The sequence below is a fragment of the Hypanus sabinus genome, chromosome 14 (assembly GCF_030144855.1).
Source record: "Hypanus sabinus isolate sHypSab1 chromosome 14, sHypSab1.hap1, whole genome shotgun sequence".
NCBI lineage: Eukaryota > Metazoa > Chordata > Chondrichthyes > Myliobatiformes > Dasyatidae > Hypanus > Hypanus sabinus.
Window position 1 is genome coordinate 40,914,587 of NC_082719.1, and position 27,618 is coordinate 40,942,204.

Genomic DNA, 27,618 nt, shown 5'->3' on the forward strand with positions numbered 1-27,618 from the left:
CCTTTCATCTCCTTTGGAAGCACATTGCTCCCAAATTCTAATTCATCTCTCTTCTGGTTGGCTCATTTCCTGTCCCGCTGTGAAGGAAATAACTGTGCAGAGGAGACAACTGACCCTGTCATAGTTTAAATTTCACAGGATTACAAAGAAGATTACTGCAGATCATTTGATCCAACTTGTTAATGCTGGTATCTCTATTACACATGGGTTTCCTCTTCATACATTATCTAACTCTTTCAGCCTACCTTTCTATTCCCTTTGCTCTTGACCTTTTAAATGCACAAACCTCATGTCTTAGCTACATCACTTGCAAAACAAATTTTAATTTATTATCAACCTTAATACCATGATCAGATCCAATATGTGGTCATCATGTATATTGCCCAGTATGTCAATGAAGTTATTACAAAATGTTGGGAAGATTTTTATGGTTCATTTATTTCCCCTTTGGTAATATAACTGACGTCTGCTTATCTGTAAGACTATGAATGATATTGTACTATATACATTTTAGCTGTAATCTGGAAGATACATTGTTACAGCTGAAAAATCATAAAAGATGATTAAGATTTAACAGATTTTTTGACAGGAAATATACAAAAAGGCAGTTTTGTTTTATCAAATGTCATCTCAGATCTGAGATGTTATCTGAGATAATAGAACTACCCTTTTTAGTATCACGATGCAAAGCATTGTAACTGGTTACATCACCACCTGGTATGGAGGGGCTACTGTATAGGATTGGAAAAAACTGCAGGAAGTTATAAATTCAACCAGCTCCATTATGGGTACTAGACTTCCCAGCAATGAAGACACCTTCAAAAGGCGATGCCTCAAAAAGGTGGCATCGATCATTAAGGACTCCCATCACCCAGGAGATGTACTCTTCTCAGTGTTACCATCAAGGATGAGGTACATGATACGGTATACACCCGACCACGCTAGCATCCAGGGTTTAGATGCTCCGATTTCCCAGAGTATGGATAGTTGGTGCAGTCAATTTAAAAATTCTGGCCCACTCTGCTAATTAGGGGCCATGTTTTGGCGCCAAGATGTGGATATTTAAAGAACACCTGAATTCAGGTTTGGTGCTCAATCATTAGCTAAACTTTGGTTCTGTCTGAAATTGCACTTAGGATTTCATTCTCATTTGGATTCTCATCTAGTCTCGTCAGGTTCTCATCTTGCATCTAGTCAAGAACCCTGTTCTCATCTCAGTCTCAAAATTGTGTCTCAATTCTAGTCTTGGATAGTCCAATACTTCGTCACAGTCGAGGGACCTGAGGATACACACTCAATGGTTCCAGAATATCATCTTCCCCTTCCCCGTAAGAATTCTGAATGGACAATAAACCCATGAACATCTCCTCAGTATTTTGTTCCCTCTCTTTCACACTACTTATTTAATATATTTTTATATCCTTGTTGTGAAATTATAATCTTTATTACTTGGTATTGCAATGTTCTGCTGCAGCAAAACAACAAATTTAATGCCATATACCAGTAATATTAAATCTGATTGCATTTAATTCATATCAAGATTGTAGTGGAGGGGCCCTCCTTTTTCCACGGCTGTTTTATAAGGATGACAATTAAATTAACAGAACACAAAGAAAAAAAAAGCCGCTGAAGTGATAGAAATGCAAGACAAATATCCCAACTGGTAAAGCACGTACTTGCTTATTGTTTGATGGCTTGCTAGATGGGTTTGTCAAGCACACTAATTTTTGATTGAATACGTTGGCTGCTATTGGAAAACAACTTAGATCAGCAACTTTGACAGCCATGTGTCAAAACAAAGGCTGCTTCAGTCTTTTGCAGGCTATGTTTAAATAGGAAAAGATTAAAAATTGCCTTGGCACATTGATTCCAATATTTCAATGACAGTCCATATAGACTTGTGTTGCCAGCACTTTCAAATGTTATAAAGATTGCTGTATCCCATAGGAAAATTAAGTTTTCCTATTGAAATTGATACATCTATCTGATTTTCCTGAACCAATACCATAAAATGAATGTCAATAACATCATGATCCAAGTTGAAGATTGTGGAAAACAATTAAATGACTGTGGAGACAGTAGCTACAGATTGGAGGTCAGAGTCATTATCATCAGCATTCACCCAATCCCTGAGGCTGTCAAGCACCAGGTCAATTCAAGTGCATTATCTGCTCCTCAGGATACAACTTGTGCAAATGTCAAATCTCTCACTCAATGCAAAGGCCCAGTAACAAAAGTCCATCCAATGCATTGCACATTCTGTAAGACCCATCCCATGCAATGCCTTTCTGCTCTGGAGAAGGAAAGCAGTGCTGAAAGTGTCCGGCAGGTCAGAAGGCAGCAGTACAGAGAGAAATTAATGTGCCAACTCAGAATGGATAAAGGTTACTTCACTATTTGTCTTTCCAAATATGCAATGCCACCCACTGAGTTCCCCCTGCACATACTGCTTTTATTTCCATTTTTCAGCATTTGCAGCTTTTTTTCTCTCAATCCCTGTCCTCTTGAGATGATATTGATGAAAAGTCTTGTTCCCAAGGCTGACGATGCACTCTTTGCTGACCCATTAAATGTACCTTCAAACACAAATTTATTAATTGAACCATACAAGTTTAAGTGCTGAATCTGTTTTCAGTTCATCAGTTTTATCAGTTTTCTTCTGATAATAACTGATGAAACAACACCAAAGACCTACATGGAAAGACTGATTTTTTTTTTAACCAATAAACTTCCATGCTGCTAAGAAACATTATTCATACAATATTCTTGCTTGACTTTTGGAACACTGTAGGCTGCTTTCATAATGACTTCTTGCTTGGCTCAGGAATGGGCTGGTCAGTGTAAAAAAACCATGAGGTGCAAAAGTGTGAACAGAAGTGGAATGAAGAACCAAAGGTGTGTACAATTAGGTGAGAGAAAATAAATATTTTGTTGAAATTGTTCTGTCTGAGCGATTTTACTCCAGAGATTACACTGGGCAGAAATTTTGTAAATGGTGTCCAAAATTCAACCAAGCATCTAACAGCTTCAGTAAGAGAAAACCACCAAGGCATTGTGACTGACAGGATGAGTTTTGATGCCAAACTTGGCAGATAACAAGAAAAGTTCACTTTAATTGCTATGCATGTTTTAGGAAAGCATGCATGACAAAATCTATAATCTTGTTAAAAGAAACAGACTTAAGGCTGACTTTAGCTCATGTCTGCCAAGAGGCGGTTTTTCTATATGTTTATTCCACTAAAATCATGGTACAGTATGCAGATTATAAATCACAGAACAACTTCTCTGTTTAAGTTGCAAGATCAACCAATGGAAATCACATGATTTCTTAGTAACAGAGTCTACAGCAAGCAAACAGGTCCTTCAGCCCACTAACTCCATGCTTACAATCAAGCACCAATTTTATTCTCCCTACCTTCCTCTTCAGATTCCACCCCTCAACACCTGAACCAACTACCCTTTGTTGGATGTGGGTTGAAACAAAACATTGTGGAGACACATATGGTTACAAAGAGAATGAACAAACTCCATCTGGAAAGCATCTGATGAAACCTGGGTCACTAGAGCTGTAAGAAAGCAGCTCCACTAGCTCTCATTCATTGTCACTAGCTCAACCTGTCACCTGTTTATACTTAATATTACTTGTGCTGATAGAGATTGAAGGAGACTCCAAGCTAATGTACTTTATTGGCTCAGGTTTATAATGGTGGTCATTATTCTATATTGCTGATCCTTAATACCATCTCTGAATTGAAGTAGAATTTTTTTAAAAATGTGAGTTTTAGATTTGGGAAGATGGAATATTGTGCCTTGAACCCCATTTATCTTTATATAGATACTTCATAATCATAATCTGCTGATGACTTCAACCATTTTATATATTTTTTCAGAGTTCCAGCTTTTGCAAATGTCAACTCCGTTGTATTATATAGGTCAGGGGTCAACTTTTTTGAGAGCGTGTGTTCAAATTGGTTCCAAGTGTCTGATTTTTCAGGAATTTCAAAGTCTGTTTTGCAATAGGTTTGGAAGATACTTAAACATTTTCATATTTTCATCATCAATTTTAAATACTTCTGGTTTTATTCCAAAAGCTTTTATATTATCCAACATAACATAAAGTGTTTTGCTAGTTACTTGTAATTCAGAATCAGACTCGGGTTTAGTATCACTTGCACATGTCATGAAATGTGTGGTAATGCTGCAGTAGTACAGTGCAATACATAAGAATGATTTAAAAAGCTGTAAATTATAAAAAAATATATTAAAAAAATACACTGATTAAGTAGTGGAAAAAGGGACCAAAGTAAAAGTGAGGTAGAGTTGCATTGTCTTGGTTTCATTGTCTGTTCAGAACACTAATGGCAGAGGGGAAGGAGCTGTCCCTGAAACATTGAGTGTGTGTCTTCAGGCTCCTGTGCCTCCTCCTTTATGGTAGAAATGAGAAGATAGCATGTCTTTATTGATGGATGCTGCCTTTTTGAAGCATCATCTTTAGAAGATGTCTCGAGGCTGGCTGAGTTCCTGCAGCTTTTCCAATCCTGTGCAGTGGCCTGTCCATACTAGATGGTGATGCAAGCAGTTAGAATGCTCTCCATGGTACATCTGTAGAAATTTACAACAGTCTTTTTGATATGTCAACTCTCCTCAAACTCCTAATGAAAGATAGCCATTGCCTTGCCTTCTTTGTAACTGCATTAATATGTTGGGCCTAGGGTTAGATCTTCAGAGATGTTGACACCCAGGAACTTGAAACTGCTCATCTTTTGCAATACTGATCCCTCGATGAGGACTAGTGTGTGTTCCCTTGACTTTCCCTTTCTACAGTCTACAGTCAATTCCTTGGTCTTACTAATGTTAAGTGCAAAGTTTTTGTGGCAGCACTCAGCAAGCTGAACTGTCTCATTCCTGTACACCTCCTCGACACCATCTGAAATTCTGCCAACAATACTTGCATTATAAACAAATTTAAAGCTGGTGTTTGAGCTCTGCCTAGCCACACTGTCCTGGATGTACAACAGTAGGTGAAGCACACATCATTGAAGTGTGTCAGTTTTGATTGCCAGCAAAGAGGAGATATTATTTCCATTTGGCACTGACTGTGACCTCCTGGTAAGGCAGTCAAGGATCCAGTTGCAGATGGAGGTACAGAGGCCCAGGTTTTGAAGCTTGTTGATTAGAACTGAGGGTATGATTGTGTTGAATTCTAAGCTATAATCAATAAACAGCAGCTTGACATAGGAATTGCTATTGTCCAGGTGATACAAAGCCAAGAGGATAGCCAGTGAGATATCATCCACTGTAGAACTATTGTGGTGATAGGCAACTTGTAGGGACCAGATCCTTGCTTAAACAGGAGTTTATTCTGGTCATGAGCAACCTCTCAAAGCCCTTCATCACAGTAGAGATGAGTGCAACAGGGAGAGAATCATTGAAGGTGTTCACCCTGTTCTCCTTGGGCACTGGTATGATTGTCACCCTTTTGAAACAGGTGGGGACCTCTGACTGCAGCAGTGTGGGATTCAAGATGTCCTGAAACACTCCTGCTAGTTGGTTGGCACAGGTTTTCATTGCCCTTCCAGGTACACTAATAAGGTCTGTTGCCTTGTGAGGGTTCAGTCTCTTGAAAGATGTTCTGATATTGGCCTCTGAGACAAAGATCACAGGGATTCACACAGTTGTAGTTCTATTCTCCCTTTTAAAGTGTGCATAAAAGGTGTTGAGTTCATCTGGGACTGAAGCATCATAGCCATTCATGATACACACACAAAATGCTGGTGGAACACAGCATTTTGTGTGTGTATCTTGAATTTCCAGCATCTGCAGATTTCCTCACGTTAGCCATTCATGATGTTAGGTTTTGTTTTACGAGAAGTAATGGCTTGCAAACCCTGGCAGAGCCGACATGCATCTGATTCTGACTCTAACTTCAATGAAAATTGTTTTTATTTACTCTTAAAATGCCATTCTGTAGGCCTTACCCATACTTCTTGTATAGTTCTGGATTACTGGTCTTGAATACCACAGACCTGGCCCTCAGTAGACTGAATCTCCTTGTTCATCCATGGCTTTGCGTTGGGTCTGCCGCCATATTGTCAAAGGCACACACTGATCTACACAGGCCTTGATGAAGTTGGTGACAACTGTAGTGTATCATTCAGATTCAAAGATGAATACTGCCCAAACCACTAACTCAAAGTATGTGTTCCCGTGCCTCCTTTGACCATATCTCCTTGGTCCTCACTATTGCTGCTCCAGTTTTTAATCTCGGTCTATACACCCCGGCAATAGAAGTACAGCCTGGCGATCAGTCTTTCCAACATGTAGGCGTGGGATGTGGTGGTAGTCACTTTTGCTGGTGGTATAATAGTGATTAAATCATTTAAATGTGAGGAAAATCTGCCAAAGAAAAACCCATCAATTTACAAATCCGCACAACATCATATAATTCTTGACAAGAAAGTTTTTCAGTTGTCAAAAGCTATCCTTTACTGAGTTTCTGTTTACTGCAAAATCCTTAAAATGTTTTTGTTTCTTTTTCCGGAAAATCATCAAAAAGGAAAAGAGCACACTCTAGCCATGATTCTTTCCTATATTCTCCATCACTATTCTCCATCCACGTCGAGCAATGATCTTTGAAACCTTAAAAATTAGCTGCAGCTGAGATGTGACTACTTGGAATAAATGTCATTAAAGTATCTGACTGGCTTTTTTTGCTGATTTCTCAAGAAATGTTTGTTTTGTCTTGTTTTGATCAATTTATCACAAAGTCTTTTATGAAAAGTTTCATAAAGCTGCTTGACAGAGGATGCCCTGCACGCAGTTTCAAAAGATAATACTTAATCATCCTTTTTAACCATGTTGAAACTTTCACTGCACCATTTCTGAAAGTCTCTACTGCTTCTCCTATCATTTGAGCATTTCTGTTTCTGACACTTTGGAAAAGATAAACACGATTTAAGAATCACACCAATAAACTTAAGTAACAAATTTTTACTAATATAAATAAAATGTCTATTGCAGTATTTACCATTACTTACATTTTGCTGGAGATGTAGCATAAAGATTTTTACTCCTCATGTATATGAAGGATGTAAATAATAAAGTCAATTCAATTAAAGTCAATATTAACACCAAATATCTAGCGTTCACAAATGACAGAAGGAAAAAGTAATAGGCAAAGCCAATGTCAAATGGCCCAACTGTTTACTGTCTTGGTATGTTATGTAGGACTAGATGTTAATATTCCTTACTTGCCCTCCTGAGACATGCTGCTTAGACTCTGCGGGGTAGCCAAATGAGTGGTGGCATCTTCTGGGTTATCAAGTGGGCACCCTCTTTCCACAGTGTTTTGCTGATAGGCCCACGACACTTCCAGAGGTGTCCTGGGCTCACCCCCTAGATGCCATTCATTCACTTGGCAGCCCAGATGGAATCTTTTCACTTCATCCAGAGCCACTGACAACCCTTTTCAGCAGCTCTGGAGAGGTCTTTGACTGCCTGTCACATTCCCAACTCCAGGAGCAGCCTTGATGTTGATGTAGCTACAAATTCTCTGCAGCCTACTTCAACCAGTCGCACCCTTGCTTTCCAGCCACGTTGCTGCATGTCAGCTGCAAGCTCAGCGTACCTCAACTTCTTGCGCTCGTAGGCCTCCTCCACTGCATCCTCCCAGGACACTGTAAGCTCGATGCTGTAAACGAGATGGAGCGAGGCCGACCATAGCACAAGGTCTGGTCTGAGGTTAATTTCCATGATTTCAGTTGAGAAGCAGAGTCTCTGGCCTAAGTCTGCCACCATCTTCCAATCACGTGCCCGGCCTAGCCGCCCGGTGTCTGGTCTTGATGTAGATAGTCTGGCGTGAGCCTCACCTTCCTGACAAATGCTGTTAACAGCCAGTGGGATGAAGGGGGAGGAAGAGCATTGACGATTGACTGCCAACTTTCCAGCACCGCTGTAAGACACTGTAGCACCTGGTTGTGCCACCAGGTGTATCGGTCCTGAGTGAGGTTGGTCTTGCAGCCCACCAGTCTGTGTTTTAGTGTTGCTGAAGTCAGGCAGAGGGAGCATGTGGGGTCCTCTCCATACCACTGGCTGAGATTCATGGGAGACGGCAAGACATCGTAGGCAGCCCTGATTGTGAAGCTTGCTCTGAATGCCTCCCTCACCCGTAGCTCTCTCCAGGAGATCTTTCTTTTCTCCGCTCCCTCCCATCTCATCTATTGTCCTTGCATTGCCTGATCGACGGCCTTTGCACACCTTGCCACCTCCTCCTGCTGACACATCTCCTACACCTCTGAGACAGAGCAGCCTTGTTCCAGGCTGGTGTACTGTCCCCAAGGCCAAGACCATTCCTCCCTTGCTGCACTAGCATGTCCACCACGTCTGTGAGAATTTGAAAATGTGTCATTCAACATCACATTTTCTTACAAGTGTCTAGCTAGCAACAAGCCGTTGTGGTAGAGGGTTGTAAAAAATTCATCTTTTTTAATCATGGGTAGAGTCTAAAGAATTGCATGTCAACAAAATTTTTAAACATGCCATCCTAGGTGTGTGTGCCATAAGTTTGCCAACCTGAGTAGCTGATATTCGCCAATCATTCCCAGTGCTTGCTGATTTTGAGAGATTAATCAGATCCATGTTTTCTAATTACTGTACTTTCCTTGGAGCCTTGTTAACTAGTTGCAGTTCAATTATCCAAAAAAACAGAATACTAGTGCAGGATTTACAGTTAGCCAATTGCCTAAAATTTGTTGTAGATCAATATTTTTCATATTGAGTTATGTTCCAGCTGGACTTAGTCCTTAAACTGCTGGAGAACGGTGCAGAAAGATCAGGTGCTGGTTTCACCTGGTAGGGGTTAGTTTTTAGCTCCAAGTGCTCCTGTCTCGTTTTGTCACCCTGTAACCTTATCCTTCAATCTCTCTGAATTATGGAGGACAGCATGTGTATAAATGTGTCTGTCCAGCAGACTTCATCATGATCATCATGACTCCAGTATTTCTACTATTTTTAATGTTTCTTAATTGTACATATCATTATTTTGTGTTCTATCGCAGAACAGCAGTGAACCATCTGATTGGCCTATCAGAGTTCTCTCCAGGAATTAGTTGACTTGATCAGCATTCTGATATGGCTATTGTTCACAATTGCACTTAATTAAAAAAAAAGTAAAGCCAGTTTGTCTCCTTCTACCAAGAAAAATTGTACTTTTATTTAATACCTATACCAAATGATAGTCAAAAAAGCAAGAAATGCTTTGCACTACCTACAAATGAGGTAGTTTCATATCTTTTGAGGTTGATTCTCCTCATGAAAGAATCAAATATGCATGCATATTTGAGATTTCATTGTATATTTTTCCTCTTTTATTTGTATTTTTATCACATCCAGAAGTTCGGTGATCTGATTATTTTATTTATGCAAGGAACTGCAGATGTTGGAATCTTGACCAACAAACAAGTTGCTGGAGGAACTCAGTGCAGTATCCCTCAGAGGAAAAAATGTCAATGTCCTGGATAGAAATCCTGAATCAGAACTAATTAATTTGTCCTTTGGTGATTAAGATTTTTAAGCTAATGCACTATATTTTGTGCAGTGTGGGTACATTTGATGTTCAAAAGATAGATTTGTGATGTTGTCTTAATTAGTTCTCTTCTGTAAGGTAGACCAGCAGTAATTTGTTCCCTTTGATTCTTTTGAAGCAATGTGAACCTCGGATTACCTGGTGCTTTGTATTAATGAGCATGAAGATAGAAACTGCAACGGTTCATTTTGATATTGAAGTTGAAAATATGCCAAATGCTTCACAGACTGGTCATTATTGTGCGAATCTTCAATCCATTTCTATTATTGATTCATGAGCTGGCCAATGCAAGCCTATATTCTGTGTTTGCCTCTACCTTCAATCTGTGAATAATCTTCCAGTAGTGACAAAAGGACTATGCATTTTCTATAAAGAATTAACGTGAAATAAATTAATAGAATTTGTTTCAGGTGTTTAAAACAGGAAAATTGAGCACTTAATGGACTTTTATTTTTCTTTACCAGTACTTGGTTTCCAGCAATAACTTAATTAGCCATCCAGGAAGTCAATTAACAACTGAGCACAATTTACTGGCTTTTAGTAAACTTAACTGTTTGCATGTACTGAGAGACTTGAGCAGAGGAAGGGTTTGTTACTCAGCCCTTCCATATAGCACAGAGATTCAGTAAATGCTTCTGAAATATTAACTGATCCTTAAAATGGATTGGTTAATATCTTGTGAATAAATGTGAGCTAACCTGCATTAGATCACTGTAGAGATGATTCCTGACAGAGAGAACATACATCGGGAAGTTGAACTGGGTACTTCACACTAATGCAGGTTACCTAGTTTATCTGACATAAAATAGAGCTTTGATGTGTAACCCATGACCGTCATTGAACAATCACAGTACCAAGGAGGTGTGCCCCCACCATTTAGAGGGTATTCTTTTATTTAAAAGGACAGTCTGTAGATGTCAGAATAGTATCAAAATGAGCTACCTAAGTTAAAATTGAAAAGCTGAAAAACTATAAGAAGAGAAAAGGCTGTAAGCCCTCAAGCGTTCAGGCAGCATCTGCAAAAACAGTGGTTAAGTTTCGAGTCCCCTTTTAGACCTTTCATCAAAACTGGGAATGGAGAAAAGCAGGGTAGATTAAATTTATCGAGAAGTTTGAGGAGTAATGAATTGGGCAAATGAACTATCTCTGAACAAGTGATCCCAATGTTCAGAGCATTGTTTGGTTAACAGGTTAATGAAGTGAGAGTGAGAACGAAATATCATATAAAATTCATGAAATGCAGATCAGAAATGTGTCTGAAATTTGAAATGAAAAAGAAAAGGTTAGGAGTGCCCCGCACACCATGCAGTGTCCATGGAGAGTGGAGAAACTAAACAGGCATTATAGATGGATAATGACTCTGCAGAAGCAGCTAGTCCTGGTACATGGAGGAAACCATGAATCATCTGAAATCATCAAATCTAATATCGAATCTTGAAAGCTATAATATGCCTAGACTGAAAATGACATCCAATTTCTGTTTTTTTTTTAACATATATCAAGGCGACAACACTGTGAGCACTTAACAGAGTACTCTAAATACAAAACTCCATTTTGAAGGAATATTGGGCTCCTAGACTGTGAGAAGGGATGCGATAAGCTACCAGATGTTACATGTCCTGCAGTGCAATGGAAAATGTCATGAAGAGAGTGACTGGTGGGGATGGCAGAGTGAACCAGGGAGCTGTGAAGTGGATGGTCTCTTCAGAATGATGGAAGAGAAGGGGAGGATGTATTATCATGGAAGCACATTGAAGACAACAGAAATTGCGGAGAATGATCTGTAGAATGTTGGGGATGGGGAGTGATGTAGTCAAAGATGAAGATTCTGGGAACTCTGTACATACTTTGAGAGAAGTGCAAAAAATAGAAACCTTTCTGTCAACTTGGATAAAGCGGAAGCCATGAATAAAGAATAAAGAAAGCATCTCAGAGGCACGAGTTAAGTCTTGCCACCAGAGACAGGAAATGAATAGGTAGTATGGAGTTCTTGCATGAAGTGGGATAAGAGGAAGAATATCTGGACTTGATGATTATAGGCCAGTGGCTCTGACCTCAGTAGTTTTGAAAACCTTTGAACGTCTGCTGTTGGCCTACCTTAAATCCTTCACTGATCCTCTACTTGACCCTCTGCAGTTGCTCAGTTGAGGTTGCAGTTAATTTTTGCCTTTATTACATTCTTCAATACTTGGACTCAACACCTATCTGAAGATTTTGATTTCTCTGCCTTAGCACTATTTAGCTCTGCCTTCAACACTATTTATTGTTCCAGAGTTGCTCCACCTCAAGCTAATCCAGCTAGTTGTATGCCACAGTATCTCTCGGTGGACTACGAACTTCCAGACAAGAAAAAAGCAAGATGTAAGGCAGAGTCCCTACCTATTGATTCAATGTCTATAAGCACAGTCTTTCCCCAGTGCTGTATTCTTTTATCCCTGCTCTTCTCACTTTAAGCAAATGACTGTACCTCCACAGACAAATTCATTAAGATCCTAAAGTTCATAGATGACACACTTGTAGTTGGTGTCATCTCTAATAATGATGTGACGTGCTATCAAGGAGAGGTAGACCAATTTGCAGAACTTGGAGCATAATGCTCTCAAGACAATGGAAATGAGGACTGTTCTGCCACAACCCCCTATCTTTGAAACCCCCCCCCCCCCACCACCACCACCACTGCATTGGAAATTAATGATCATGATGTTTCTGTAGTCAAGTCATTCAAATTCCTAGAGACTACCGTTACCAATACGTTGAAGTGGAAGAAGTGTGTTACACTCATCACTAGGAAAGCCCAGCAGAGATTGTTCTCCTATGCCAACTTAGGAATCTTAACATCTCAGGATGTATCCTGAATGATCTTTACTCAGCCATCACTGAGAGTGTAATGGCCAGCTCCATCATTATTTGATTTCCTGCTGCCTCCTCCCTCTCCAAGTCCAGGTTGCAGTAAATGGTCCACCCAGCAGGAAAGATCATTAACTGTCAGCTACTGGCATTAAAAGACCCTGTTCATCGTCAGAGCAGAGAGAAGGTCTGGAAAAATTACCGCTGACTCCACCCACCTTAGCAGTAACCTATTCACCAAATTGCCATCAGGAAGATATAACAAGTTTCTCACCACCAAGACTTCACATCATCCTCGAGGCTTCTTTCTCATAGCTATCTAGCTTCTCAGCAAAGCTCACTCAGTGTAATAACCTAGCTGTCCCTGCACAGCATCGATTAAATGGTATTTGTGCTCTCCTTGTTACTTTGATAATTATTGAGTCTGCTCATATGTTCACATTTATTTAAGTTTGATAACTGGTATTTCTTCCAATAGTTGATTGCTCAAAGCTGTTTCCACTATTGTCTCGTAAACTGTTGGTTGCTATTGCATTGTCTATTATGGTATTGTCCTGTGCTTTATGCTTGGTACCGAACCACATTCACTTCTGGTGTGTTTCACATACTGGCAATAAAGTGATTCTGAGTCTGGTTCTGATCTGAGACAACTGTGGGTGTTATAGCCCTGTAATAGATATTGATTGTCAATCTGGCCTCATGGATGGAGACATACATTATACTGGAAGGGAAGACCTACCGATGCATCAATTGAGAATGAGGGAAAATTTGTCATTAATTAAATACTGTAGACATTTTAAGACATTTTTAAATACTGTAGGAGTGCAAGAAGCAGTGCCAATAAAATTGTCAAAACAGGAGCAAGGGCCAAGCGAAGAAGCCTTATCAGGACTAAAACACTGCCTAAGTATTTTAGAACATAAATAAAAGAGATTCTGCACATCCTGGAAATCCAGAGTGGTGCACACAAAAGTACTGGAGGAACTCAGCTGGTCAGGCCACAACTATGGGAAGGAATAACGAGTTGTTGTTTTGGGCTGAAACCCTTCATCAGGACTGGAAAGGAAGGGGGAAGAAGCCAGAATAAGAAGGTGGGGGGAGGGGAAGGAGTACAAGCTAGAAGGTGATAAATGAAGCCAGCTGAGGGGGAATTATGTGAGTGGGTGATTAAGTGTTATAGGTATTGATTACACCTATGCTTTTTCCAATCTCAACAACTTTCCTTTCCACCTACCCACTCCCAGCATTTTACTTCAACCCCCATCCCCCAACCACCTGGCTTCAGATATCACCCTCTATCTTGACCTTAGTCTAGCATCTTCCCCTTTCTCTTCCAGTCCTGACCTAGAGTCTCGGCCCGAAACGTCAACTGTTTGTTTCTTTCAGTAGATGGTGCCTGAGCTTTGTGTTCCTGCTGCATTTACTGCGTATAACAAATTACAAAATTATGCTTAAATTAATAGCGACTGCTTTCTCCAGCATGTAACTGCTGGAATATTCATTGCACAGATATATCAGTGGTCCAATGCTGGCAGCAGGCCTCTACTAGAGAAATCAATATGGCGATCATTGGTTATGCAGAGTGGTCAGGGGCATCATGGTTTACTTGGATCTCTTTGATGAACAAGGTAATCCAGAGTTTCTGAAGCAGTTACTACTGTGATTATAGAGTCAAAGTTGCAGAATGAACAAACTTGAAAACTTACCATTTGACTTCTACGAGAATGGGACAGGGGTTGGTGGATGAGGGTGGGTGACTCATGGTAGTGCATTGGAAATGGTGGAACTTATTAGAACGTCTAGATGAATGGAGCTCTTAGAAACTCATTGTGATATTGTCCAAAAACAGCACAATTTATGAAACATACTTGTGGTCTTATTGATTTTGATGTTTTCTGAGGGGACCATTGAATGTAATATATTTTGAATTTCAAAAGCCTGTAATTGAAGTACAATTCCAAAGGATGTAATGTAAAATCAGGGCTTAAGGTTATTGGGCAGTAACTCTCCCTGCAACATCAACTATTTCTTGACTTAGTTTCCCCTAGACAGGGAGAGATTAATAGCCCTCTGCAGATAAGAGGCATAATTTTAAAATAATAGTGAGATTTACTAGCTGCTGGTTCACCTTCTCTGCCTTCAATGTAAACTGGATCGTCTGAGGAAGTGACACAGACATTGCATTAATACATGGAGGTTCTCTTTAAATGATCCTTTTGTTTTCATTTGTAACTATCATTTAAGAATAAACAGATGCAATTTTTAAAAATTTATTTTTTATGCATTTCTACAAACTAACTACAATGGAAAAAAACCCAACAGCAAAATGAGAATTAATACAGTGAAAATAAACATATCAATAGTATAATTCACAATAATAAGGAAACAGCACCCAGAATAGAACCATATAAAGTTAGTATCTTCTCCTCCCTCCCACTAAGAAACTGCAAGCCAACCATTAAAATATTTTTTTAAAAAATAAAGAAAGCATTCAACCACCGCCCAAAACTGTAAATATAAATAAAAAAAGAAGAAATTATGAAGTTACTTTGTGATTTTCAAAGTTCCATTATGGATTAACTCATGTTTTTGTGGATGCTTCTCATGGGCTGGATCTTATTGATTGTAGTTCCTAATATGGAATTGCTTTCTACTATGCTCGACCGAAACAAGAGCACACCGATCAAGTGACTTCAAATCATCCAAAGAATATCCATATAAAAGCATTTACAAATCATTATTACATAAGTGAATAATAAAACATTGTTATTAACTTAAAAACATATAAGACAAATAATTATGACTAGAATCAATTAAATCAGAATTGCCTTAAAGAAGGAAACTCACCTTGCACTTTGTCCCCCATTTCTCCCATAACCTGGAATAGATTGACTGAACCCTCAGATCTGATAAAAGGCTTGGTATGCTGTAAAATCTGAGATGTGGTTTCCCATACTCTGTACTTGGCTGTTAGAATCTTGTCTATCAACAAAGTAAACTGGCAGATTCAAAGCTCCAAATTTTTTTAGGAAGTCTAAGATTTGCATGTTTGACAATCCATGGAAAGAAATTGGAATTGGTTTATTATTGTCTCCTGTACTGAGATAGAATGAAAAGCTTGTCTTGCAAACTGTTCATATAGATCGAGTCATTGAGATAGAATAAGGTAAACAATAACAATGCAGAACTGAGTGGAACAGCTCAGTGCAGATAAACAATAAGGTGCAATATCATAACAAGTAGCTGTGAGATCAAGAGTCCTATTTTATCATACTTGGATGTCATTCAGGTGTCCGATAACAGTAGGATGGAAGCTGTCCTTGAGCCTGGGGGAAAATACATTCATGTTTTTGTTTCTTATCCCATTGGGAGTGTGGAGAAGAGACAATGGGGCCTTTGATTATGCTGGTGGCTTTACTGAGGTAGCAGGAAATGTAGACACAATCCATAGAGAGCAGTCTGGTTTCCACAATCTGCTGAGCTGTGTCCACAACTCTGCATTTTCTTGTGGTCACATGCAGAGCACTTGTGCCACAAGCAATTATGCATCTAGAGAGAATGCTTTTGATAGAGTATTGAAAAAAATGGTAAAGCTCGATGGGACAGACTATATTTCTATAACCTCCTGATAAAGTAGAGGTGTTGGTATGCTTTCTTGTCTGTGATGTCAATGTGGTTGAATCAGAATGAGCTACTGGTGATGTTCACTCCTGGGACCTTGAAGTTCTCGACCTTCTCAGTCCCTACACCAATGGTATACTATAAATAGGTATACTATAAACGTGTGTACTATCCTCCTCCTTGAAGTCAATGACCAGATCTTTTGTTTTGTCAACATTGAGGGAAAGGTTGTACCATGACACTATGTTAATAAGCTCTCTATCTCTTTCCTGTACTCTGACTCATCATTACTTGACACTACACTGGTATCATCTATAAACTTGCAGATGGAGTTAGAATAGAATCTTGCCACACAGTCATATGTGCACAGGAAGTAGATTAGGGGCCCTGCGGACACAAACTTGTGGAGCAGAAGTGCTCAGAATTGTGGTGGATGTGTTCCTGTCTACTAGTTGTTGAAAAACAACAAAGAAAGTAAAGAAAGGGAAAAATTCCCATTTGTCAATCCTGCATCATGGCCAGGAACTATGTTTGCATTACCCTCATAAAAATTAAAACAAAACTGTACAGTAAAAAAAATGGTTCAACCTGTAGTGGAGTAATAATCTCTTCATTCCGGGTGTTTTGGTGCCAATTGGGAAATTCAAGTCCTGACTATTTAATATGATTTTTATTTGCTCTGAGATCTTAATTATTTACAGGTAAGGTTGGGAGATTTCCCAGAATAATTGCAGAGAAACTATAACTCACTGTATTTTACAACCAGACTTGATGGAGACTAGCAGTGGACAGGAAAGCAGTCATTGACTATCCAATCATTTGGCTCTTGTTTGGGAATTCTGCCCTGGAGGCAAATGTTGGTGAAAAGATGGAACTGATTTTATCTTTGTAGATAATATGGGCCACTAACCACAATATCTCGCTGCTAAGAGATGTATGCCATTTTTGCAAGGCCTAATTTCACTGGAATGGAAGAATAAAACATAAAAAGCAAAATAAATATCTAACAATTATGTTTATTAGGCTAACTGAAAGTACATAAAACAAAACAAATAGAGGGCTATGGGTAATCCTAGGTAATATCTAAAGTAGGGACAAGTTCGACACAGCTTTGTGAGCTGAAGGGCCTGTATTATGGTGTAAGTTTTCTATGTTTTTTATGTTTCTATATACCTGTAACTAATTATGAACATTCAACTAGACCAGGGGTCGGCAACCTTTACCACTGAAAGAGCCATATGGACCCGTTTCCCACAGAAACGAAAACACTGGGAGCCACAAAACCCATTTGACATTTAAAATGAAATAACACTGCATACAACATTTTTTTTTGCCTTTATGCTATGTATAAACAAACTATATTGTGTTGCATTTATGAAATCGATGAACTCCTGCGGAGAAAACGAAATTACATTTCTGCATGCAACAAAAACATTTTGAACTCTGAAAAAAAGACGTTGGGTTGAAGGTTACTTTTAAGTAAAATACTCAATGTCTATTTGAGTCCTTCTTGTATTTATGAAAAACGCCGAACTTAAATTGTCCACCAGCAGCAAACCAAAAATAACGTCAGCCAGCTGTCAACCTGAAAAATAAAAGGACTATTTCACTGAACCATGAAAAAATATGAATATACATAAAATAATAGGCAATTAAAATATTTATCATACTTGGTTAATGGGATTTCTGCTCCTGGACCTCAGCGCACAGCGTCTGCACATCAGGGCTGTATGACGTCACCTTCATCTTTGCACAGGATCGCAAGCTGTCATCTGTGAGGCGTGCGCAATGTTTGTTTTTAATAAAGTTCATGTTGGAGAACACCTGCTCACATACATATGTGGATCCAAAGATCGACAGGACTCCAAGCGCATACTTTTTAATGTTTACATAAATGTTGGAGATAGCATTCCATGTTTCGAACACAAGATTTTCCAGTTTGTGGAGGTTTTCAATAAATCTCCAGTTGTGATTCTGAGCAGGAACGGCCTTCTGACGGGCAATATCTTCAAGGTCTGCTGTCAAGCATCTAAACTTGGACACCCATATGTCTTTGTCGGCTATGTCGGCCAGTTCCATCTCAAGATCAGGTTGACTCACACCTGCCAATGCAGTTGTATTCAGTAGGGATGGATCGATGCTTAGGGGTGTGGCTGGTGTCAGGCATTGGCAGTGGTGACGTATATTAATAGCGATAAAAACACGTTGTAGCGGTGTGCTACACGCAGCGCTAAAATAACGACATGGAGTCGGTGAACTGCAGTCAAAGATAACTTTATTCGAACTAAACAGCCTTGCTTTTAAGCCTCCCTCAACCCGCGCCCCCCCCCCCCCCGTGGGCGTGGATGCTCCAACAGACACGTACTCACAAACTCCCGTAGGCTATCTCCCTTAGCGGGAACGCTGACTAATTGTGAGCCGGTTCGGATGTGCCAGGAAATGGGTCGCCACAACGTTTTGTTTATATTGTACAAGATCACCATAATCTTCAAATTTAGAATTACATTTCAAAAACTAACAAACTAACATAAAATACATTTTAATTAAATACTCATCATTTATTTTCCAAAGCCACAGGGAGCCGCAGCACAGAGATGAAAGAAACGCATGCGGCTCCGGAGCCGCGGGTTGCCGACCCCTGAACTAGACCAAAATAATTTCAAAAGAAGAAGTGCACCTTTGCCTTTGCCTCTTCATTCTCTCTACAGTTCACATTGATATCAGGAGGGTGTCAGATGCTGTGTCAGGTCTAAAGTGGTGCAGGGTTTAAAAGGTTAATTCCATGCTCTGGGGAATTACAGCAAGACTGAACTCTGCTGCTAAATGATGCCTAACAGCAAAATGAATTGACAGATTCAATGTTCAAATTCTGATACAAGCACCAAGATATACATGTTTGAAAGGGCATTGACAGAAACCCAGCACCTTTTATTATTTAAATGGCTGAGTGCCCATTGATCCCATATTTTGAATGTAATTTAATATGTGCCAGGTGCATTTACTCTCATATTTGCTTTTACTTAACAGGAAATTATAAAAGCATCACAATATATTTGATGAATCCAATTAATAATGAAATAATAATCCATTCTAGTCACATAAGAAATACTATGCAGTCTGATGACATTGAAATTGGAACTATGACTCTCCCAAAGCACAAAATCATAAATCTACCCTATTCAGGCATTTTACTGTGGCAGAATTCCACATAAGCATGGGAACTAAAGCATGAACAACAGCCCTTCCTTTCATGGTACAGTTGATAAGGATTTTGGCAAGATGTTCAGTTTCAGTCCTTTGTGTATGTGTTTAATGAACATTAAATATTTCTACTGGCTCTATAATTTGTTGCTGACAAATGAGTATTAAAAACTGAACTGACCTGTAAATTCAGCATTTAATTCACCTTGAAGGGATTTTAGAGATTACTTTACATAATGTAGAGTATGACAAAAGAATACTGTCCCTTGTGTGAAATGTACTTTGCTGCCACAAACCATTTTCAACCATAACAACCTCTCAGATGCACCATCAGAACATTCTACATGTATGCTTAAAAACTAAAAATCCAAACAGCAGAGGAAATTAAATTTAGATGCAATACAATTCTGCTATAACTAATAATTGTATTTTTGAAAATACTAAAAACAACTGACATATATAATGTAAATCAATCAAATTTTTTTCAAAGCTTAGTGAACAATTCTCTGTGGATAAAATGTTATGAAGCTTGTTTCTCATGCAACGTGAATATAGCTTACATAGTCTGAAATCTTCCAAACCTGTGGATTGTTAATCAATTATTGAAAACAAAAATGAAGAAACTACAAAATTGCTGCAGACAATGGGGACCTGATTTATCTGAATAGTATCAAATTTATAGTGGCTGAAACACTCATAACTATATGTATCTAGTTAGAATACTAGACTCAAGGCAACTCAAGGTAACTCAAGGCAGGAATTACAAATCCAATGTTGTAAAACATTATAACAAACAGCAAAGAATCAGATAACCTACATTTGGAGAAAATGTCATTAATATTTTGGATTACTGTGTAACTCAATGTCCATTGATTAGATGTTCAGAGAATATGCTTATTGTTCCATGTAGCACATCCAACATTTTCTGGTGTAAATGCTAGCAAGTTCAGGAGTTTTACAATAGAAGTCTAGAACTTGCTGGCAGCTTTTCAATGACAAAGTCATTCAGAAACATACCATATTTTAGCACTGATTTTCTTTCACTCGTTTCCTGGCTTCAGCTTGTACTTCCTATCACCACATGACAGGGCTTCTAAATAGAAGGCTCTGCCACCCCATTGAGGTAGGAGCCTGCTTTATCCAGCAAATTCTCATGGAGAATTATGCATGAAGTTACTGCCAACTTAGTTCATAGTACAACAGAGAACGCAGCAGCTCAGCATAGTGCAATAAAACGAAGGCAAATTGCTATTTCTGAATGGTCCAGCCTCTTTCCTTTTCAGGGAAGTAAATAATTAAAATTACTGATTTGCTGGTGTTGGCCACATCCCAAAAACATAATTTTTAAAAAAATATGATTTGGTGAAACAAGCTTTTTATTAGCCTTGGTAAATGTTTGTCTTTTTAATTACTACTCCTTGCTTTAATTCAATAGGGTGAATTTTGAGACTTTGGAACAAATAATGCAGGAAGAATTCAATCAGTCAAGCAGGATCCATGGAATGAGATACCAGTTAACATTTCAGGTCAAAGACATTTCATTTTTACAGAGAGAGAAAGCAAGATAGTCCAAGTGGCAGAGAAGCTGGGGGAGGCACTGGTTGGACAAAGGGAGTGTCTGTATTTGGGTGAAATGATACACAGCCATTGAATGGATGTTAAGCTCTTTTTCTTTTTCACAGATGCTGCTTGACTGACTGAGCATTTCTGGCATTTCTGTCTTTGCTTCACATTCCGGCAACTACTGTTTTATTTGTTTTCCTGACTTTGGGCTGCCTAAAACGATAGTCTGAGATAGGTTGCAATTAATGTTATTCTAATTCTTCAAAATAAATCTTATCTCAATGAGCTTCTATTCTCTGACTGCGTACCTGAAATTTAGTCCTCTTTCCCTGTAATATATTCCCTTCATAAATAAGTGACCCATTGCAAGTCATATTTAATTTCTGCTCTAATGGATTTACTTATGTTTCATTGGCCCTTTTTAACTCTTTAGTTGATTTTTGTTTTGTATTCCCCTACTGAGTGAAATAATTATTCAATTTACAATTACACTGCCTTGAATTTTGAAGACATTAATTTGATCACTTCTGAAATGTCTTTGCTGTCAGGAAAACAACCCATTTATGAAACTCTCATCTCAAATAATTCCCTTCAATGTAGTGACATCCATGTGAAATGTCATCAGATTAAACCTTAAACTTTCAAAACAGGGTTTGTAAAGAGACAGACTCACATTCCTGCAACAGAAAATGATTTGCTGGAAATTCTCAGCAGGCCAAGCTACATTTTTAAAGAAAGAAACAGGGCTGATATTTCAAGTCAATGATGTTTCACTTGAACTAGAAAATTATAGAAATTAAAACTATATTAAGGTGAAGGGCAAGATGAGGGATGGAGACAGCAAAGATGAACACCAAAATAAAATAATGACAAGTGCTGGAAGTGCCTGATGAAGGGGGATAGTGAAGACTTGTTATTTATCGGTTATTTCTTTGGAAGGAAGTAAATGAGAACTGAAGGGAAAAAAAGTAAAACAGACAATTGACAATTGCTTTTTGTTATGTTCTGACAGCCTTTCTTAATAGTCAATACTGACACAAAGTGGAAAACTTGATTATCTAAAATTGTTGAGTTCTATACTGAAGGTATACTGAGGGTTACAGTATGTCTAACAGGTAGATGAGATGCCATTTTCAAGGTTACAGCATCATTGGAATACTGTACGAGGTCAAAAACGGAGGTGGGGTAGGAATGGGAAATACAATTATCGTGACAGGCAATGTGTATTGTTTTTCACAAAGAGTGATATGTACATGGAATAAGATGTCAGAGGAAATGGTTGAGGCAGGTACAAGAACAAATTTTAAAGGACAGTTGGACAGGTGATTGGATTGGAAAGGTTTAGAAGATTAGAGGCCAAATGCTGGCAAATGGGATTTGCTTTGATGTCGCATTTTGGCTGAAATGGTCTTCTTCTGTATTATGTAACATTGAACTAGAAGCTCTGGGGACACCTGACAGATTGAATGGTTATGTTCTGCAAACTGACCGTCTGGTTTTCTCCATTGTAGAAGAAGCCAAACTGTGAGTCTTAAATGCAGCACGGTAATACAAACATGTATAAATGAATTGCAACTTCATGAGAAATGAATGCTTGGGTGTGATGGTATTGGATTCACTAACCCCAGAGCCCTAAACTCAAAGGAAGATTTTAAGCCCTATCTGATATAGGTATCTATGGGTACCCTCACTATGGGGAGGTTACACTCTATCACCCTACAGTTCAAAGATTAGCTTACTTCTCTATCTGATCTCTGCAGCAAGGACCAGCTGCTGATACCCACTACTGGAGTGGTGGGTCTTCGATTGCCTTACATTAATTAACCGTGGGTTTACAAGACCTCATTGTTTACTTGTTTACAACAAGAAACTGAGCAAGGAATACTGGTTAGAAGTTTAACCTTGTCAACTCTGCCCCTCTGCCCCAGTCATGCTGCTGTGCTCAAAAGCTGAGGTTGGTAATAAACCTCTTGGTCCCTGTAAAGTAATATCCATCACATAGGTTCCCGGACAGTAAAAAGGGAAGAAGGATTTCATATGGTTTTATCACAAGGTGCCACATGAAGGAGAATTGATACCAGATATTAAACAATGGACCAGACATAGGGAATGATACCAGAAGTGAGCAGAAAATATGTTTCATAGTCGCATTGCAATGAAATTTGCAGAAATTATGGAAAATGATTCACATGAACGGTGAAGCTAGTGTGGGACAAAGTAAGAATAAAGCAAATTTTAATTTTGTTCTTGGTAGAAGGAGAAGGGATGAAAGCAGAAGTGTCAGGCTATGGAAAAGTAGCAGTTGAGAGTTTTGTCATTTACAGTAAACAGGAAGCCAGGCTTAAGGAAGAAGAAAGACATCTGAATAGTGTTAATGTGTAGAGTGCTGACATCAGTATAGATATGATGAAGGAGATGATAATGGGAGAGTGAAGTCCTTGCAAAGAGCAGAGTTAGAGGAGGAGTAGGTTCTCAACTTTGTTGACTATCCTTCAATTTTGCATTTTATTCCCATTTTGGCTGCTTTAACTCTTCCAATTACATTTGACTAAACAGGTAGTAGCATTTAGGGCTCAACAATGAATTCATCAATTCCAAATATTCTTTACAGTTAGTGTCCATAGAAGAATGATCAGCCTGCAATGTTACCACAGTTGTGTCTGTTCTTTCCCTAAACAGAGATTGCCTGAACTGCTATATGTTTTAAATATTCTCTTACTTTAGATTTCGAACAACTAAGATGCATTGTATCGCTGCGCTTCCGGGGGCAAAATGAAGTCAAAATTGTTCTAAATGACAACTCCTTTATTTGTATCTAAGGAAACAGCTCTATTTCTATAAATTGATGTCTCATTTTTTCACCTTTTCAAGGTTCTTTTGAAGACCCTGACCTGGAGTTACACTCTGACTTTGGTCCTTTGTGGGAATGGGACCCGCTCTCAGGGCCTCATGACCTCATGACCAGCTACTCTTTAATGTCCCAAGGACGTGGCCTGGAAGGCAAGCATGCCTGCAGGGTTTCGGATTTTCGTAGCTCTGGATACGTGCTGGTACTAGGCCAGTGCCCCTGACTGAAGCATCGCAGGAAACATGAAACATCAGAAGCAGCAGGTTTGCTGCTGAAGGTTTATGTCCAGAGAGCTGACTGTCTGGGCACAGAGCTCGGAAAGAGCGACACAACAGACATTTAATATCATAAATCAGCAAGCTGTTTGTTATGTCTCCCCTCTCGCTGCGAAATGAGGACACCTCTTTTTCTCTTATTAGGGAGAGAGAGAGCGAGCCTGTGGTATGTTGAATGATTGAGTGAACAACTAGTTTTTGGGATGCTGCAAGTCTGTGTCTTTATTGAAGCTTTGCTGGACGCTTGAGTGCTCGGTGGAGGGCACTGATGCTTTATTGCTGGCGGGGGTGGGAGGGGGTCGTTGCCTTGCTGATGCTTGTGTGTGGGAGGGAGAGCTGTTGGGGGGAGCTATGGGATTCTAATGTTTAACTGCCATCTGTTTCCATCGATGTTTGCAAAGAAAAAGAATTTCAGGAGGTATATGTACATATTTCTCTGACATTAAATGTACCTATTGAACGTATTGAACCTCACAATTCCTGCATTTTACTATTTTTCTCTTTCCTCTGTTCTCCTTTTAGTCGCATTGCTTCCAGACAGACCACCTATAATTATTGAACATTCACCTCTCTCTCTCGACCATTACCACCACTATTTGTGTCCAAAACACAGAATATAGAACACTGCAGCACATTCAGTGCAAACTCATCAGAGATGCAAGGTTGTGCATTCCACCTCAGGAACCGTGAAGCCAAACGACAGCTTAAAGTGACCTGGTGTGGAGCCACACTGACTCAGTGTGAGCACCCTATCTAATTAGGAGTCACCCTTGACAAATGCCTCACTTTCAAGAACCACTTCAATTAGACAAAGACAAAGTGAGTGCAGGAAACAACATCCTGAATGAGCTCACTAACACAAAATGGGGAGCAAGCTTGAAAACACTGCGAGCCAGTTCACTTGCTCCTTGCTATTCCACTGCTGAATATGCCTGCCCTGCATGGGGAAGTTCTACTCATCCTAAGAAGATGGATACCGTTCTGTATGCAAGCTGCCGACTAATCACAGGTTGTTTAAAACCAACAGACACCAACAGCCTATATATCCTGATGTGTATCGCTACCCCTGATATAAGAAGAAAGGTAGCCAACAAGAAGGAACGACTCCATCAAACATCAGATGAGAAGCACCCTCTACACGGTCATACACCCACACCCAGCCGCCTAAAGCCAAGGAAGAGCTTCATGAACAGTGTTGTTCCATTACGATCAACCCCATCTGAAGCCCGCATCACCTTGTGGAAAGACCAGTTCACCAGTCTCAAACAAACCCCAACGATGGAAGTTCCACTGGATGAAAGCCTTTCTCCAGGAGCTAATTGCAGCTGGGCAACCTGGAAGTGCCTTAACAGACTTAGGACTGGTGTAGGTCGTTCAAAAGTGTCACTATGCAAATGGGGATATACAATCAGCCCAACAATTTGTAAACATGGAACTGAGCCACAAACTATGCAACATCTCCTGCAATGCCCATCACTAGAGGAACCCTGTACTGTTGCAGATCTTGCCAAATTCAACAACAAGGCACAAAAATGTGTCCATTTCTGGCTGGGCCATGTATAGACTATCCATGGACACGATAGGAAGAAGTACACAATGTTGTGCAACCTTTTCACCTACTTTAAGATCAACCTAACCCTTCCCTCCCACATTGACATCCATTGTTCTTTCATTCACGTGTCTTTCTAAGAATCTCTTAAAAATCCCTAGTAGATCTGTCTGCACCACCTCTGACTTACCTCTGACATCCCCCCTATACTTTCCTCCAATCATTTTAAAATTATACCCCTTCATATTTTCATTTCTGCCCTGGGAAAGAAAGTCTATGGGTGGCCATTCAATCATATGTCTCTTAACAGCTTGTACACCTCAATCAAGTTATCTCTAACCTCCTTTAGTACAAAGAGAAAAGCTCTAGCTCACTCAACAAATCCACATAATACTTTTCTAATCCAGGCAGTATTCTGGTATATATCCTCTGCACTCTCTCTAAAGCTGCCACACAATTAGTATAATGAAGTGATCAGAACTGAACACAATATTCTAAGTGTGGTCTAACCAGTGTTTCATAGAAAATATTACCCATAGCTCTTGAACTAAATCCCCTGATTAATGAAGGCCAACACAGCATACACCTTAGCAACCCTATTAACTTGCACGGCAACTCTGAAGAGTTTGTGGATGTGGTCACCAAGATGCCTTTGTTCCTCCACATAGCTAAGAATCCTGCCATTGACTCAGTATTCTGCCCTTAAATTCAATCTAACAACATTCCAGTTTGAACTCCACTGCAAATCATTCTCTCTCAGTCTACTCCCTAGCATAGTATTTCACTTTGTTCTCTGCACCCATCACCCTTGTCAGCAACTCGAGACACTTTTTTAACTTTTCCTAGTTCTGATGAAATGTCTGCTTATTTACATCTTTTCACAAAATCTACTTGATCTACTGGGATTTTCACTATTTACTAATTTTATTTCAAATTTACATTATCTGCACTTATTTGCTTTTTTGTGAATCTGTAGCAAAATCTATTAGTAAAATTAAATGTGATTTAATGGGCATTGAGTTTGTAAGTGCACCATTGCTCAAGGGATGGAAAGCAAAGAACTTGCTGAAATGCTGGTTTTATATTGAGGGAAGTTTATATTTGCAATTTCCAAGGGGCAATTTTAAAACCTCCACTCCCTTTGGTATATATTAGTATCCTGACTTTGGCATCAATTCAGATTTGCAGATGACATGAAAGCCATTGGTGTTTCCTGTCTTATTTAAATCAAAGTTCAAAAGATCTCTGGATTTTGGAGGAATTAAGGTGGAGAAGAAAGTATCATCACTTTGAAGTAAAAGTTCAGTCGTTGTCTTGTTGAGTGGTGAAGTGACCTCCTCCTGCATCACGTATTTTGTGATAAAATACATTGTGAGGTGGATTATAGACTTTAGTTGCATATCAGCTGACTAGTGAATTAAGTAGACACATAGGAGGTACACGTTTGTGCAGAGAAATGTGAAATGATTTAATTTTGAATGAGAAATAAGAAGAGGCATTTTGAATGAGTTGGTATAATTTCAAGGAGATACAGAGAACAAAATGTAGATTGGTTTAGGGTTTGCAGGGTAGTTTTATAATGCCACTAAATAGACTTATGAGAACATAGATAATCCGTGCCGTAACTTGCTTTTGTCCATATGTGTACTGAACTTCTACATAATATTGGTTAGAGCAATACCGCAAGGAGTATTATTACTTTAGGACTAATACAAGTCATTTGAGAAATGCAGTTTATATTTAAAGGGACATATTTCAGTGCTGCAGGATTTTGGTTCATAGAGAAGATGAGTTTGACGGATTCTCCTTTGAACGTAGCAGTTAAAATGAGATCTGATGAAGGTGTATAAAATTATGATGGACATTGATGGAGTGAATTTAGGGAAACTGTCACCTGAGGCTGAAATGGAAAGAATAGATTTAAAATGATAGTAAAAGAATCATAAGGGTAATGAGAAATAGAAATTTATCTAGCAAATTGTCACAACTATCTATTACAGCACAAGAGATACAATAAGAGTCGAAAGTGATTTTCATAAATATTTGAATGGAAATTTACAAGAATATGGAGGAAGAGCTATGGGGTGGATTAATGGGACTCTTATATCAGTTATCCAGGAAACTTGGACTG